The sequence below is a fragment of the Euprymna scolopes genome, chromosome 1 (genome assembly GCF_053919585.1).
Source record: "Euprymna scolopes isolate OS-2025 chromosome 1, ASM5391958v1, whole genome shotgun sequence".
In the NCBI taxonomy this organism is placed as follows: domain Eukaryota; kingdom Metazoa; phylum Mollusca; class Cephalopoda; order Sepiida; family Sepiolidae; genus Euprymna; species Euprymna scolopes.
Window position 1 is genome coordinate 163,957,433 of NC_136482.1, and position 18,165 is coordinate 163,975,597.

The following is an 18,165-nucleotide window of genomic DNA, read 5'->3' on the forward strand; positions in this document are numbered from 1 at the left end:
GGAAATGAAGGAAAACCACTTGCGTAGGCATAGTTAATTACAGCGAACGTGTTAAAAAGAGGCTGAGTTCAAGCAAAGTGCAGTGTATGCTCAAGAGAGGAGTAAACTCGCCTCTTTAATCTACGTGAATTTGTTTGTATGAGTAAAGACTTAGCTGTAACGAGACTTTGGGTGAACAACAAAAATAGAATATATATATATATATATATATATATATATACATATATATATATATACATACATACATATATATATACATATATATGCATATATACATATATATATATGTATACATACATACATATATATATATACCTATACATATATATATATATATACATATATATGCATATATATTTTTTTAATTATTTTTTCATACAAATACAGTTATATCTTGTTGAAAATCAACGACTCTTACGATTGAGCACTATCAAGGACCCTTGTTGAAATTCAATTATTTTCAATTTTAGGATAACTTCCCACCGGAAAACAAAACTATATATATATATATATATATATATATATATATATATATATATATATATATATATATATATATATATATATATATATATATATATACTGACATGAGAGAACAGAACAGCCACTAAGATAAATGTTTTTCCTAAGATTAATATATGCTTATTTATATTTACAGATAAGAATATGGCTGATATAACTTAGAGTATCTGATTAAAATTGCACTTAACAAAAGGAAAGCGTGCCACGCACAAAGGGAGCACAAGGCCTATAAGAATTTCTTTGATGATTAATCATGGGTCAACATGGAGAAAACCTAATTCAACGCAAAATAGCAGGGAATCTTTCAATGTCCCTTTCTACTGTTCATAGAGTGATTGTTCAGTTCACAATAGAGGACAAAGAGTGCATAAAACCTCATCCAGGTCACCTCGGTCCCGCTGAAAAAAACTTGCGTCTTGCTAAAAGTAGGGTTGAAGAGGATATTCAGTGCAAAGCCTCTGACATTGTAACATAGGTTGGTTTCAGTCCCTGAACAGTTGTCAGGTATCTTAACAAGCTGGGCTATAATCGTTGAGATGCCAGAAAGGAAAACCCTTCCTCGTCCTGCCAATATATAGCGCAGAAAAGATTGGGCATGTGAGATGGAGGAGACACCTATGACCGTCCGGATCAATGTCATTGTTTCTGATGAGTCACGATCTGCATAATTTTCAGAGAGTGGAAGTGTGTGTGTATGGGGGCTCCTTCAGCAAGTGTGTGACTTAAAAAGACTGCAGCCAACGCTGAAACAGGGAGTGTCCCGGTGATGATGTGGGGTGTAATTTGAAGTGATGATCGCTCCGATCTAGTGGAGTGCGAAGGGAGCCTTAATTCTACTTAACATGTTTCAATATTACATGAATGACTCCTACCGATATCCTCAAGTAGTAAAATTAACCAAGTAAACTCTATTTTTGTATAACGAAGCTAATTGTCACGCTGCTAGGGCGACACAACATTGTTTGAGCCCAAATGTGATTAGTAAACTTACTTGGCCAAGTCAGTTCCAGGAGATGAACTCAACTAAAAACCTGTGAGGCATACTAGACCGGAACCTTTCCGTTAGGAAATTGTTCTCAGTGGTCCTAGATAAATAATCTATATATATATATATATATATATATATATATATATATATATAAAAGCGAAAATGTGTGTATATATGTTTGTATATGTGTTTGTGCGTCCGCTAAAAACTTTCGACACACAGAACAAAGATTCACAAACTCGATATCACACTGAAGCTCTATCATTCGCCCGAAAGATATAGAAAAATTGGCCCAAAACGTTCATTTTTTCACCCCGAAATCAACAATTTTCGACAGGGGGGGGGGTAAAAAACGGTCATCTCGTGACGACGACCGGTTCCACGCATGCGTCAGATGACGTCATGACCTGATTTACTTTAAATAGTTAAAAACTGACTTAATAAAGTCAGTGGGTTAGCGCGTTGGTTCATTATCTAAACGTTTTTGGTTCGAATCGTGGTGTGAGATGTCTGGGTTTTTTTCGATTTTTTATTTAAATATTGAACCAGTGTTATTTAAGCCATTTTTAAAGTAACGTTCGTTTTTCTGCTTTTTTTTACTTCGCTTATCCACCCCCGACCACACACCCCAAAACACCCGGGTATCCACCGATTTTTATAATTTTAATATCGAAACAGGCTTATTTAAGCTATTTTTCTTCTTTGTTTTTTCGATATTTACATTTGACATCGTTCGTTTGCCTTACGTTGTTTTTTGTTTGTATTTTTCGATGTTTTGATTATCCCCACCGCTTAAGTTTTAACGTTGTTTTCTTTTTTTACTTCGCTTATAACAAACAAATCTGGTCATTGACCTCATTTGCTGAATAGCCATGCGCACACCTGTCAATTTGGTTCTTACTTAAATAAATTCAAACATCTTTCAGTAACTCATTCTGGCTGGCCGATTTTATTTTCAAACTTCGCCTCAGGGCTTCGCGTTCGATCCTACCAACTTTTATCCCCCCCCGTTTTCTTTTTTATTTAACACCACAAACAGTTCCAAACACCCGGGCAAGGCCGGGTACCCCCGCTAGTATATATATAAAAGGCAAAACGGCCGGGCACCTTTCTGTATGTCCGCTAAAGGCTTATTTCGCCGGGGTTCTCGGAGAGGGATTACGATTTTCGGCATTTTTTATATACTACCTAGATTATAATATCCACGATTTGCGAACGGACGTCGTCTCTACATTTATTTTGAGCGACTTTAAAAAAAAATTGGTTTCAACTGTTTGCTTGTCTTTCTCGTATAAATAAAGCGAAACTGAATCGAAACAAAGTAATTCGCTGTCCTTCTTTCCCGGCACGTCTGGAATGTAATCAGCTTTGATTAATATGTGGGAAACCATATCAGAAAATTGCTATTCATTAAGACACTGCCATAGCTCCCCATCATTGTGGTGAAGCAAAGCTTAACTGGTCAGTTTGGCTTTCAGCTTTCTGCCGTATTTCTCATTCATTTCGCTATCCTTTATTGCGTGATGATTCACATCGCTAAATTTCAACGCTTTACACTTCCGCTCCCGTCTTGGCGTAGCGGTAACATATCGCGTTTGCTTTCTTTTTCTTTTCCGCCTTAACGTCACTTGTTCGGGTTCGAGCCTCCCCGTCTACTAACAATTTTGTTCAAACATACGGGCAACGCCGGGCACCTCCGCTAGTCAAAAATAAAGTAAAGGAAAGATGTTCTTCATCTGACAAGAAATAATGATCACCATGCTAGAAAAATGTGACCCTTTGGATTGCTATTTAGTTCGGTCTACATTGCGTTCTTACTACCAGCAAAATATATAAATGCAAACTGATAAAATTGTAAATTACCTACTTTCTAGACGCTGTTTCATGCGCTTTCTTTATTCACACCCTGTTTTTCAGTTTCTGTGTTTCTCTTTAATCACAGCTTAAGTAGCATTGCGGGCTCTGGTCATATTCGCATTTGATTTAAATGCCAATCTTTTTACTCTTTCGTTATTACTTTGAATGTTAATAAAAAGTGAGAGACAAGAGAGAAAAGGGATATAGTATGAACAGTATAACAAGAGCAATTGATAGAATGATAGAATTAAGAGCAAGCTTTTGCGAAAGAATGTACGTTCTAGAAAGACATTCTTAAGTGCTGAGTCACTTCATTCCTTATAAAAATTACTGCTTATTAAAACAAATAAAAATGTGTTTTAAACATAATTTAATATCAAATCTGGAGGAGCATATCATTTATTTACTCATTTTTAGAATAAGATTTCTCCCTCGCTTTCTCTCTTTCTCTCCCTCTATCTTTCTCATATATATATATATATATATATATATATATATATATATATATATGTATATATATATACATATATATATGTATATATATATACATATATATATATGTATATATATATATATATATACATATATATATATAAGAGTAGGGAGTAGTTTGCTTGAGGCATTGTTGGTAAAGAAATATATAGATTTTTTTTTAAAGCCAAAGACAATGCGGGGAAAGACCGGAATTATGAAAGTAAAGAAAGAAAAACAAACAAATGTAGACGGGCATGCTTCAGTAGAGGAGTATCTAACCTTTATTCGTCTATCTTTCCTCACCTCAATGTATAATTATTTATAACCGAGTTGCTGGTATGTCCGGTGTATGTAAAGTCCGTGGGTGGTATGGAACTTTGATTAATTTCGAGAGAAAAGGGACTTCTCTTTTTCAAAAGACAAAAGTGAATTCAAGATGGCGAAAAAGATATATATATATATATATATATTTATATATATATATATATTTGAGAGGTTGAAATAAAAACGTAGATATTTATCTTCCTCGCGATATCTCTCCCTTTCATCCACACACACACACACACACACACACACACACACACACACACACACACACACACACACCTTGATAAACGCTCGAAGGCCACTCAAGTAAAAGGTTAATGAATTTAACGTGGTAGTGTAGTAATTACTAACGGTATCAATTGATATAATTTGATTATTTATGAAAATGACCCAAGATGAACTGGTTTACATAAGAGTTTAGGCCACTATGTTGTATTCAACCGGACAGCAGGCAAGCGAAACAGTGTTTCAGAGTTGTGGGAAATTAACTTTGTTCATGGAATCTGCGTTTAGATTTAGGCTCAGATATAGTGTTGGGGAAATCATATTTAGTGATTGTAGCTAGACGGGTTTTTTTTTTAAGTTTAGCAAGGGAAACCATAGATTGGAGTTCTGTTGAACAATTGCCATGAAAAAAGAAATAGAGAAGAGTCAGGGTTCCGACGTCTCTTCTGTGATAAAGAAGTTGTATGGAAAAGAAAATTCGCTGTTTCGATACCGGTTTTGAACTCTATGAACATACGGATAAGACGCGGCGAGCAGTACCTGTCCAGATGTGGGAACAGTACTCGATTTTAGAGCCGACCTGGCTCTTATACAGATAGAAGTATGCATTGAAAGAGGTACCTTCATGAGCGGTAGATTGATACAACTTTTTGTTTTGCGATTTTATCAAAATATTTAATATACGTGTCCCATTTCAGATCGGAAGTGAAGGTCAGTCTTAGAAACTTGTTAAGACATGGATGTAACCTCCCACCTTCATCAGGTCTGGCTTGTTGAACTCGAACCTCTTTCTGTCGCAAACAGGAATCTGTACGGAAATCCGAACCGACTCCGTTATTTACTTCACGCGAGTAGCATGATCCTGTTCCGCCATATGCAGACAGGTCCTAAGTAATTCGCAATTATATTTTCCCATCACCCACACCGAGGATTGCACCTTCAAACCAGGAGAATATCACTTTGCAATTGAATGTTTCCAAGCACTCTAAATACTGCGCCAAGCTTTCTGGGGGACAATTCTAATGCGAATTTAAGGAACCTTTAACATTAATTTATTTCTAGATGTATGTATCAATGATTATTGCTTATATATATATATATATATATATATATATATATAAAGTGTATAATTATTCATATTAAACCCCCTGTTTTATATTCATTAAAAAAGAAAATACAACTTTGTTATATATGGATCGTGGAATTGCATTCATCTGCAAAAGATCAAGCTAAGTTGCATATTCTTTTAAACATTCATTTTAATTAATTTCCTATTGATTTTTTTATTCAGTTTTCTCATGGGAAGATCATCTTTAATCAACATTTATATGTAATTATATCAATGCAGATATTCTACATGATTTATATTTTCGTAATATTTGCGTAAAAAGTTTATATTAAACACAAACCTCTTTCTATATGTATTTAAGAATGCGTATATATATATATATTTGTTTAAAAAGTTTTGCCTACCAAAAATCTCTTTGTCAGTTTTTGGTCTACAGGCATGAACCGTAATATATAGGATATTCGACTCGATATGAAACTTTATATTTGGGTTTCAGCCGAGGAAAATTGGTGCAAATATGTGAACATTAAAAAATGGAATTTGCCAGTTGAAGGTCGAACGACAGCATTACAAATATAGCTATTCGTTCATGTTTTCATTTTTAGCCTTGCAACAAGCATGTCTCCATAGCTCAGCATTAACGTCAAAGGAAAAAGTAAATCGTAAGCTTAACGTTTTTGTTTCGATTCTCTGTGGTAGCGCACAGGTAATTTAAAAAAAAAACTTGTTTTAAATCACTACTATACATTGGGTCCAATATAATATAAGAAAATACGAAATATGCATTAATATAAATATCATATTTAAGTGTATATTACGACTGGGCAATGCCGGGTGGCCTGCTAGTATATATATATATATATATATATATATATATATATATAGGAGAGAGAGAGAGAGAGAGAGAGAGAGAGAGAGAGAGAGAAAGAGAGTCATCCACATACATTACTGTTTCACTGTATCACAACTCATCAGTGCGGCTAGACAGGCAACTATCTCAAGGTTGGATCGAAACCTGACCGCTCAAACGACAGTCAAGGCTCTTCCTACACTATTCGATTGCTGCCGTGATGGTTGTTCCTAAACACTGTTTTTTGACAACATCCAAATACCTACGCTCGATTTGTTTACACAAGAAACATCGCTTAATATGCTAATGGCCGTTTGTATATAACGTCACTCAACCCAAGATAGGGAGCATTATAGTCACCAAATACACACACATACATGTATATATATATATATATATATATATATATATATATATATATATATATATATATATATATATATATTATATATATATGTATATATATATATGTGCGTGTATTTGGTGTATGATAATTATATATTATTATTATTATTATTATTATTATTATTATTATTATTATTCAATAGTGTATATATTATCTTTTATTATAATTAAATGTAAAAAAAAAATTGCAGATTCTCAAGTTGAGCAAAAATATTCCCGAGTTCGATAAAATACACCTGAAAAAAACACTTGGAGGTTACATCGACCGAAATGTTGTGAAAATAACACTCTATATGAGAACAGTAGTCTGGTGAATAAAAATTGTACGAATAATCAATCATCTCAAATATCACAAATGAAATGACTTCGATTTGTCAAACAGTTTACTATGTGGAGTTGAACAACGATTTATCTGTTCATATTGCATTTGAATTTCTCCAGGTCAGCAAAGACCATATGTGGGGGAAACCCCACATATCTGAACTTGGTCAAGGTAGGGATCACCCTACGACCACAGTTACTATCCAGTTCCCATTTCCCACCTCTCGGGAGCTGGATCCCTCTTTCCCTCCCCCCTCCCTCTCTCTCCACATTAAAAAACGGCCTTGTGCCTAATTTGCTCAGTGGGGAAGCAAATAAATAAACACGCACCTATGATCGGGACAAGATCAAAGTGTAGTATCTGTTCTTCAGATGCTGCACTTCAATTTCGTGTTCTCTGTCAGTGCAGGAGAAATCCTTCACGACTGAGACAATTTTTATTTTTGTTCTTTTTCTCCACATTAAAAACCGATCCTGGTGTCTAACTCTGTCCCGTGGGGAGACATTGTAAATAGGAACACTGATTTCGGATCGTGGGAGCAATGTTTGAAGTTCAGTTCCAATTAGCCTAGAATTTGTCGACATGGCGATAGCGAACTTCGTTCGAGGTTACTCATGCCGCCGATTAAGTGGTTAGCAGACATTTTAATTTTATTCTTTCTTCTAAACATGTGTCTGCTTGTAGTGGATCTGCGTTGATCATAATTGCTCTTACTTTCTCTTGTCTCGGCGCTAATTGCAGATTTAGATTTGGCTTGTTGCTACAAGGGATGAAAAGTAAGGAAACTAAATGAGCAAGACAGATTCAGCATCCCTTTCCCGGAGCTTCAACAGAGAGCGGATGCTCTGTGTTGCCTTATTTTACTGTGACAGTCTGTCTGCGGATCTAATTAGAAAAGCCGCAATCTCAGATAATAACTTATATTTCAAATTCACCCTGAAAACACTTGCACATCCGTATTATATTAAACAGACGCAGCTAAGCAGGGGATCGGGTTACGGATTTTAGAGCTGGTTAACTTGCTAATACGATTCTTAAAAAGAAACACCTTGCCCAGAGGTTAAACAAAACTAACACATCATACGTTTTGGGTTCATAGATTTTTTTTTTATATTAAAAACAAAAAACATAATAACAAAAACAAAAACAAAAAAAGAACACTTGATTCGGAAATGTATTGCGTTTGACTTTTTCGAACGAGATGTTATTAATATTTGCATTGTTAGTTTTAGGACTAATATCTTCAATATTATTATGTATGTTTCGACTACGATGTAAGGGGCGTTCAGTCCTCTACTCTACGTGTGCATTATTAAATCACAATGATGATATCTATTTCAGTATTTAATGCCTTTGTTTATTTGCGGATTTTCCACGCGGGTGTTTCATCCATCATCTTAGATAGTGATGATTTTACAGTCTTACAACGTCATTTAATGAACAGCTGTCGGTGTGTACGCCTGTAATAAATAAACAAACCACAAAACAAATACCCACAAGGTCGGTATATCCTTTAGCTTTGCGAAGAATTAATAAAATTTAAAATCCAGAAAAGCTTACTCATTCTTTGACTGAAAATTGTCGCTAATTTGGCCAGCATGTGGGGAAACTATAATGAAATATCTGTAATTGATTTTAAGAATTAATTTTCTTATGTCGATTCATCACGCTAGTTGGATGTGTGTATGTGTGTGCATGTCCGAAGAGAGGAATAGGCCGGGCAATTAAGGAGGGAAACTGAGTAGGTAAAAACGATATATATATATATATATATATATATATATATATATATATATATATATATATATATATATATATATATATATAAGTTTTAATTGAAATATTTTATATTTTGCTTAGGGAAATGTGGGGTGTGCCTGCTAGTTCATATATAATTATTGAAATAAAACATTGATAAAAACGGGACGTAGACCTTAATCACAGATTGTTGGACTTGTATTTAATGCTCATCTCATTTTTAAAGGCAAATATTTGTATATAAATATGTATACATATGAATTAATAACATGCGTGATCGTGTGTGTATCTGTGTTAAAGCTATGTATAAAAGCAAATACCCCCCCCAGTAAACTCATTTTAAAAATGTGTTTAATATTGACTTAAGCTTTTAATTCAATAATCGAACGCTAAGTCGACACTACAATTGTCAATTGGGGAGAGGAAAATTAGGTTGTGAACTTTTAATCCATTTAAAGAAACACACACTTAGCCTTCATTAAGACATGCATGTAGGAGGAGAAAAAAACTCTAATGTAAAACATGAAGTCTACAGCTTGTTCTGTTTTATGTCAGCTATTGCATCGACTGAGATAAGCATTTGTATCAAAATGGGCGCTGGTTCTGAACAAAGCCTTCATACCTACACACAAATCATATATGTAAATTTCCGGACAATGTAGATGTAGTAGCGGACCTCATACGTCGAATCAACGGGCGTAACCATTTCTCTCTCTCTCTCTCTCTCTCTCTCTCCCTCTCTCTCTCTCTCACACACACACACACACACATATATATATATATATATATGTCCGCATAATACTTAATTCTTTTTGCATACAATAATGAATAAAATGGTATTGCTTCATTGTTTTGAATTTGTTTTTAGTATTATAAAAAATATACTTATTTATTAAATATTCGTTGCTTTCTTTATACTTTTTAAGAAAAAAGAAAAATTAGCTGATATTGTTTGCTGTGGACTTCGTTTCACCTATTCTTTCTACATCACCAAATATTTATTTACAGAAAGATGATTACAGATATAATTCATAATAAATGTACCCAAATTTTGAAATATATTAAAATAAGTTAAACAAATGGAAACGAAAATGAATGTTTACTTAACACAGTTGAAACATATGAGTTTTTTACATAGGATAAATTAAAAAAAATAAATAAACGGGCTATAGTCAATTAACATACTTCCTAACTTTCGGCGTATCGCTACTGGGAGCGGTGACAAGCTAAATCAGTTCTTCCGCCTTTTTTTCTCGCGTCTATAAATCGCCTGTGCATGTACTCTTTTGTATGACGTTTTTTTTCGATCTTTCTTTTTATTTTCATACTTTCACATGCATATATTTATTATAATAAATTCAAATAAAATTTTTTATGATAAATTCAAATACAATTTATTATAATAAATTCAAATAAAATTAACTTATTCAAAAAATCAAAACAAACAACATTTATAATTGCATAAACATATTTTGTGTATAAAAATTCCAAATAAAATCAAATAATTTTTAAAATTTTGTCATTAAAAGTGCAAATAAAATCTAATTGTGTTCTTTTATCTGTATAATTTTGTAAATTTTTCTTGTATACTTTTCAGTAATGTCATTTACTTATATTTTATTTCAATAAATCACTTCATCATAGAAATACTAAAGAACAATAATAGTAAAGAAACTGATGTGCTTGTCAGCACATCCGGTAGCGCGACGCCGTGTTTTAGAAAGTATATTAGCCGACTATAATCCAATAAACGTAATGAAAACAAAGAATGAATCTCTCCCCAAATATAATTAAACTACATAATAAAGACGGATTCAGTATTAATCGTAATAGGTTAAGTAAAGAAAGGTAATATAGCGGGGTTTTAACACCATTTAATTTCGATGAGTTTTAATACCGGAAGTCAATTTGAAAAGTAAATATGACGGCTCGGTTAAATCTTCTACAAAAACTACAAAAAAAAAAAAAAAAAAAAAAAAAACACCAGCGTTCGGGTGTTCGTAGGTGTGACACCATTTTTGAGGGATAGAAATGAACTTACACATAAGGATGACTACTCTGCATTATGATTATTATCTAATAATATGTCTGTCTGTCACCGTATTTTCAAACTCCATCTCTGCCGAAACTAAAAGTCTCAGAGCGCCGCTATGTGCCTAAATGATTGGATTTGTATGAACAGTTCTTTTATGGGTCGTTATCCGGTTACAATATTAGGTTGGTGCAAAAATAATGTCGTTTTTTTACATGAAGTTAAACGTAAAAAAAAAACGACATTATTGTTACAGTAACCTAATATATTTTAAGCGGTCAAAATTGGATAAAAATTGAAAGAATTGTTATACATGTTGTACATATTAGTTTATTTTTAATTTTTATTCATTTTACATGCGGGTCACGTTAGTACAGTGGTAACGTCACCAGCTTTGAATGCTACAGCTTTCTAGTTGATGCCACCCAAATACATATTTTCTACTTTGAAATCACGATTCTATAATAATATATACAAAATCTGGACGAATTAAAATATCATATTTAAACGTATTTTACGGCCGAGCATCACCCCCGCCAGTTTTTTTTAAATAGAAATATAACAACTCGGATTCTAAAAATTTATTTCCTTTGCAAGCTGTTTCCATGAAGTCTGATAAAAAATCTAAAATCCTATTTTTATTTTCCAGTAACAAAGTTTTAGTGTACTTGTCCAACTTAACAATTGCTTTTATTCGAATAAAAATGTTTAAGCGCAAAGCAAGAATTAATTCAGTCGTAGTATTATAAGTCGTCTTATACATTTGTGTACTCCACTACGGACGAATATACGTGACGAATAACAATCTGCCTTAGAACCCGTCTCTTAAACTCATCGGCTTAACAAGCAAAATCAATTGGGACAAATACAAGACCGCTACAAAAATGTGGTCTACCTCTATGGTGCTAGAACATAAATGACACCAGAGACCATCCTGTTTTACAAAGGCAAAAAAAATCGCCCAAGTATGAAGAATCGTTTACACATCTGGGCTGTTGCATCTACCTCTTGCCTCTCACTCTTAGACAGCCTCCAGGAAGACCCTCCAGCCTAATAGTTCCTGCACTGTTGGCCTGACTTCAAACTTTACGCTACGCGAGAATATCACATATCGATGCCTGTTTACAACAAGTACTTTAATAGAATATGCTCCAATGAACTCAGAGAACTTGTGCATCCTCGACGCACGCACCTCTTACTAATCCGACAATCAGTTTAATCTCCACCCTCCCATGTTGAGATCGTTAGCATTCGAAAAACCCTCTACTCTAATAGTTTCTATTTTTTCTGACTGCTAGACTTTGGAATTCTCTTTCCTATTTCCCTTACTGTACTAAACTGCCATTTAAAAAAAAAATTACATTTGCACCCCAAACAAGGCGCAGTTCCACTTTGATGTAAGGGGGCTAGTATCAGGTACATAAGTTAAAGCGATACTGTGTAGGGAGTTGAGCAGTAAGATGTCTGTTCACATTACACTTAAACTTCTGCATGACAGTACAGTTGGGGAAGCAGGAACGCGGAAGCGTATTCCAAAGTCTAGCAGGTATAGGGAAGAAACTATTACAGCAGAAGGCCTTCTTACATCTAGGGATCTCTACTGTGAAGGGGCGGGACTTTGAATGTAATTGGAACAAACATCTTTCTGCTGAAATACACCCGACTAACTCGATCAGCTGCAAAACGCCACCTTACACTGTAGATATTCCTAGATGTCAGAAAGATTTTTACTTCAGTAGTTACATTCTTCGACCAGTTAGAATTCAATTACTTACAAAAGTGTGTTTTGCCTAAATGCGAGTTAGGAATAATTTTCTCTTTAACCAATTTCGAACCCCCACATGAGGAGCGGTATGTATATACGGTCTTAAAAATATAATTATCTACTAACATGTGTTTCGTCGTCTACGAATCATCAGACTGGCTAGATTCAGCCATTCTGATGAGTCGTAGACGACAAAAAACGTATCGGTGCATAATTATATTTAAAAAAAACAATACGTATATATATTTATATTAAGCTTAGAAAGATAGAAAAAGGTGGAACGTTAATTAATACAGTAACAAGATGCTGTTGTGCAGTTTACTTTCACAAAAATCTTAATATTTTTAATAATCATTTAATAATCCTTCTAGTTAGATAATGCATTTTCTGAAAGAAATTCATTCAAATTACGATTTTATGATCCGAACAACATCTCGACATAATCGACTATATTATCACTAGCTAGGCAGAATCATATTTTTGAGTAACATATAATGCAAAGTAAGTTGCGTTCACGATCTTTAACATCGATACGTTCCTCCCAAATATGATTCTGCCTTGCCAGAAATGTCGTCAACCATGGCCAGGTTCGAATCACTCAACCGGCAGTAATCTTGTCATGCCGCACTGATGATTCCCAAAACTATAGGAACACTAGTTTTCGTAGGTATTTAAAAGTTATTATAGTAATAATAATGTCAACCTCTTTAAGAACTCTGGTTTTATTGTTTAGCACTTTAAAGTTAAAATAGAAAGTCGATCATTTAAGCTTGCATGTGCATATCATGATGTTCTAATTATTAGTTGGCCGTGATGTTTGTTCCTTGCTTAGGAGTCAGAGATGGCTTCGTGGTCGGGTTCGAATCTCCCCATCGGCAGTAATTGTGTTAACCTGCATTGATGATTCCCGAAAGGATGGAACACCAGTGTCTGTAGGTATTTAATAATAATAATAATAATAATATGTGTGTGTTGACACGTTTATGTGTATGGAATTGCTAACTATGCTAAGTCTTAGCGATTTCAGCCATGGTGAAATGGCTGTAATCGCGTTTAAATATCATTTCCTTTCGCTTAGTATTTATATATGCAATATTCAACTTACCGATTACACTGTCTGCTAAATAATTTACCAAAAGTTTTGCTATGTTTTAGATAGCGTATTAAACTGGGCAAGGAAACTAGTCTGGATGAAGAGCAAATACCTATTAAGGAACGCAAGGATCCACTAATTTCAGCATTGCTTCTGATGGTGATTTATTGCCGTACAGACGACGGTTGGTTGGTTGTTTTTGTTTTACGGCATATCAACCCTTTTCGGGTTATTTAATGCCGAATCCAAAGATTTTGAAGAAAATTTTCTTTAATAGAATATATTTGTTGTTTTCACGTCGGTTTCTATTTAACCCATAGTTGGGACCCTAACAGGTACTACCACTCCGGGTCAGAGTGGACCTGGGAGCAATGGTAATTAAAGGGTGGCTCCACACTCCCCAAAGCCCACAAGCTGGGGCCTCACCACTGGATATAGTTTGAGGTCATATCCAGCACCCCCATTGAGGGACTTTTACCCTCTGCAGGGGCCAGTCGGCGTATTCTAATGCCCCACCGACAGGGCCGACAGACGATAATCCATTGTGTTTCTAAACAGAATTCTGATCGCCAAAGATAGCTTTGCCATTAACAGATACCTCTACAGCAGAATCTCGAACGTTTTCGATGTATCGTTAGGCTTTTAAACGTTTATTCCTGTTTCTAATTAGTTCTTTCGAGGCAGAACATATGCTTTCGACTTTCGGCGTTCTGACAAGCATCTACAAACAGAGTTTAGTTACCACGCAATTAAATGATAAATTACTGACCTACATTGGAACGACCGTTGCAAATATACCCATTTAATTCACTATATTGGTTTTTAAGCCGGGATTTGTCGGCCCTGGAAAAAAAGCTCCATCGAAATTTAACGACTGCATTTAGGAAGTCTAACGGCTATTCTTGTACGCGACGGTCTGCTTGGCTGCGTCCAAAGACGTGTGTCGATGTATATCTCGTTGTACGTGCATCTACGAGGTGCCACATGTAATGAGTGTGTGTTTTTCATTATAGCATTGTGGGAGTCTGAAATTAATAGCCTTTGAAGTGTTTCTCTGATTCCTGTAATGGATACGTGGATACAAACCTACTTTTGAATTACATCATTTACTGCGGTGTACATTTACGTCCTGACATCGATGTAAGTATCCCAGAGTAAGTGTACATTTCGAACACATGTATACTTATATTAATTTCCTGTTTACAATTTGATTTCAAGTAAGAATGTTTATGTATACAGTTTTTAATTAATAACTAACAGCTTTTAATTATTGTTTCTTTTCTTTTTTTTTCACAAAACTCGGAAGGATTTGGTTATTACTCAGTTTTTTTTTATAGACTTTACTTCCTTTTTCATTGTAAGTATTGGCTATGTTCAAAAAGCATTGGTACCGGCGTTTTATTTACAGTAGTGTTAAATACATAATATACTAGCAGACCGTATGGCGTTGCCCGATCGTAAAATCCGCTTAAGTATAATAATATAAGTTATGTAGATTTCGTATTTCTATTGATTATTTTATTGTACGCAATATATATAGTGACGATTTTAAAAGAAAATATCCTACGTAGATGTCATTAGGTAGAATCGAAACCAAAACGTTTAGCTCTCCATCGACCTAAGGAGAATTGTATATCCGAATATAACAATTAAGGCAGTTTAACTTATAAATGTATATTTGCGCAATGCGTAGACACGCACTTAAAGTCGCCTTATGCCAGCCAAGTTCCAGTTTTTATCCACTAGCAACTACTTTTACCGACTAAAAGCCAATTATAATATATTCCACAGGTCCGAATCCCCTATATATTAAGTTTCAATCTTTATACCCAGAATTGACAAAGTAGTTTGTAAAGACCGTTTTATACACACAAACAAGGCCACTTATTTTTAAATTACTCAGCGTTATCGCAACAACTGTTTACCATCGATTTCTTGCAAACATCGTCATTTACTATTCTGTTAAATTCGAATGGCAATAAGCCTCCCTAACGTAATCGTATTCTCGCATTCTTCCAGGGGAAATCTGCTGGCTGCTTTCCCTCATTGGTGTTTCATTTTCCTTCATTGTTTATCATAAATATTGACAAGAATATGAAAGTAATCTCCTTTTGATGTAGTCTTTTTTTTCGAATATAATTCAAATAAGACAGGAATATTGATGTAATCGTGTAACAATAGAAGCTCGTAGTAATTTCGACGTTCAGGTGTTTTTCAACTAATTAAGAAGTCAGCGAAACGTTATTTAAAAAGCGGGAACATACGAGAAAACAGGAGAAAAAGAAGAACATGTCTACAATTATCCTATTTTTTGTATTGAAAAATATAGCACAGCATTACTATCTGAATATTTATTAGGGCTTATCAATTCTTTTTATATTTAAAATACGATGGACACTTTTATTATAGAAATATTAATATATTCACATTTGCGGCCTATTAGTGGTTTATCAAAACATGTTTGTTAATTTGATATATTTCTCATTAAGTAAGAATTCCCACAAGTGTTGCTATTTATTATTATTATTATGTTTATTATCAATAATAATAATAATAATAATAATAATAATAATAATAATAGTAGTAGTAGTCTTGTAGTAGTAGAAAAAGTAGTAATAATAGCGGTACTTGTAATGGTGGTAGTATTGTTATTATATTTTTTTCATTGTTTTTTAATACAGGCTGGTCCGAGCCTTGAGCATATTGTGACATTGAATGACTATAAAGGATATAAAAAAAACGCATATATTCACAAGGCTTGCAATCCTAAGTTTTTCATGGACGTTTTAAAAAATGTTCAATGTGAGCACCATTGATCAATCGACATATATCAAGCCGATGGTCCAATTCTTGCCAACCGCGTTCCAGAATTGCGTTGTCAATGGCTGCAACAGCTTTTGATATTCGGGCCTTCAGCTCAGCTACGTTTCTTGGAATGGAATGCACATAGACCAGTTCTTTTACAAATGTAAAAAAAAAAAAAAATCGCAGGGTGTGAGATCTGGAGATCTGATAGACAAGTGTCCGATGTCCATGTCTTAGTGTTTGCAAATTCAAGCACACGAACGCCTTTTCTGCTTAAGTGAACGGCAATACTGGATCTAAAAAGAAATAAGGAAAATCAATAGCCTTACAAAAATGCATTTGGTATTAAAATTACACCACTTTCATCTTACTACCATTCAGAGTAAAGCAGTTCTGATGTCTTAAAATCTGCCCAAGACTTTTGGAATACCCTGTAGAACTTAATTTAATAGGTTTTCTAGATCGTCGCCATGTATATATTGTGTCAAATATTGGTTTTGAATATGTAAGACATTACAGATTGCAACGATAAAAGTGTCGCCTTAAAGAAAACGACACTGCAGCTTTATTTTAAAATTTAATTGAAAACATAAATTTAGTTAATTTGATTATGTAGTAGAGTTGACATCTATTCAATGCAGCCACCTTTAACGTCAATAACCGCCTCGATACGGATCCGGAATTGGGAGTATGTCTTTTCCACAAGCGCCGGCGGGAACTCGGCGAATACTCGGTGATCAGGTTAGTTTTTGTGTTGTGGTAGGCCATGTCGGCGATGTTCTCGACGTATGACCAAACAGGTTCAGGTCGGGGGAGAATTGACCCAGTGCCAGTAAGAGAAGGATATAATGTTGTAGCACTCCTTCTAAGGCCAAGCCTGGGTCTCTTTCGACTTGTGAGCCTGCGCTGATTTCTACTGTTACATCCAGGGTCTGCCTGCGGTCAATGGATTGCACCAGAGGATCACCACACTCTTTATCACATCTAGGTTCACCTTGGGTGTTTACTTTCAATTCGACTTCAAAGGTGTGAGGTGGCATGATGAGGCCCTTGCTTGAAACCACATCAAAGACCAAAACCGTTGCCGGAAACTTTGTTTGCATAACCTTGGACACGTCTCTGTTATCTGTAGGAATAGAGCAATGCATTTTAAGAGTGCTGGCAATGGCTCTATTGTCATAACTTGGATCGTAGAGAACTTGAGTTATACTGCCTCGCATCTCTGATCTCGCCCGTTTAATATTGTCACTTTCAAACATGATAGAAGGCTCCTATCGCTCTTCGGATTTGTACACAACTGGCCAACTAGTAGATGGTCTGCAACTAAAAAGGAAAACGGGTTTTCAACACACGGAAATGGAATCATCTTGTCTTTTCTTAGGCGTTAACTTTATCTTATAACCGTATTATTTAAAAAAAAAACTCCAAATGATGTTCGTTTTCAATTTTAAACAGTACTTCAAGACTAATACATTGACATAAACACTTATAGAAATGGTTAGGGGTATCTTAGAAAAAAGTAGTCGGGGGTTGTTCGGCCTGCATTATCATTCCTTAATAGAGTAAAAAAAAAACAAAAAAAAACGGCTTCGAAACTTATTAGGTAAAGCCATTTTTCCTCAGTATTTTCATGATGAGTGCTCGTTGTTGCTCCAAACTATGGGTTTCCTTGT